Raw genomic sequence first — 1,280 nt, 5'->3', positions numbered from 1 at the left:
ATATGGCAAATACTAACAGCCATAAAAGGGGAAATTGACAGTAACACAATCATAGTAGGGGACTTTAACACCCCACTTTCACCAATGGACAGATCATCCAAAATGAAAATAAATAAGGAAACACAAGCTTTAAATGATACATTAAACAAGATGGACTTAATTGACATTTATAGGACATTCCATCCAAAAATAACTGAGTACACTTTCTTCTCAAGTGCTCAGGGAACATTCTCCAGGATAGATCATATCTTGGGTCACAAATCTAGCCTTGGTAAATTTTAAAAAATTGAAATCGTTTCAAGTATCTTTTCCGAAAGCAACGGTTTGAGACTAGATATCAATTACAGGAAAAAATCTGTAAAAAATACAAACACTTAGAGGCTAAACAATACACTACTTAATAACCAAGACATGACTGAGGAAATCAAAAAATACCTAGAAACAATTGACAATGAAAACTCAATGACCCAAATCCTATGGGATGCAGTAAAAGCAGTTCTAAGAGGTAAGTTTATAGCAATACAATCTACGTCAAGAAACAAGAAAAATCTCAAATAAACAACCTTAAAACCTAAAGCAATTAGAGAAAGAAGAACAAAAGAACCCAAAGTTAGCAGAAGGAAAGAAATCATAAAGATCAGATCAGAAATAAATGAAAAAGAAATGAAGGAAACGATGGCAAAGATCAATGAAACTAACAGCTTGTTCTTTGAGAAGATAAACAAAATTGATAAACCATTAGCCAGGCTCATCAAGAAAAAAAGGGAGAAGACTCAAATAAATCGAATTAGAAATGAAACAGGAGAAGTAACCACTGACACTGCAGAAATACAAAGGATCATAAGAGATTACTACAAGCAATTCTATGCCAATAAAATGGACAACTTGGAAGTAATGGACAAATTCTTAGAAAAGCACAACCTTCTGAGACTGAACCAGGAAGAAATAGAAAATATAAACAGACCAATCACAAGCACTGATACTGAGACTGTGATTAAAAATCTTCCAACAAATAAAAGCCCAGAACCAGATGCCTTCACAGGAGAATTCTATCAAACATTTAGAGAAGAACTAATAGCTGTCCTTCTCAAACTCTTCCAAAAGATAGCAGAGGGAGGAACACCTCCAAACTCATTCTACGAGGCCACCATCACTCTGATACCAAAACCAGACAAAGATGTCACAAAGAAAGAAAACTACAGGCTAATATCACTGATGAACATAGATACAAAAATCCTCAACAAAATACTAGCAAACAGAATCCAACAGCACATTAAAAG

This window comes from Physeter macrocephalus, chromosome 11, assembly GCF_002837175.3.
Source record: "Physeter macrocephalus isolate SW-GA chromosome 11, ASM283717v5, whole genome shotgun sequence".
In the NCBI taxonomy this organism is placed as follows: Eukaryota; Metazoa; Chordata; class Mammalia; order Artiodactyla; family Physeteridae; genus Physeter; species Physeter macrocephalus.
Note: the sequence above shows the minus strand (reverse complement) of the source record.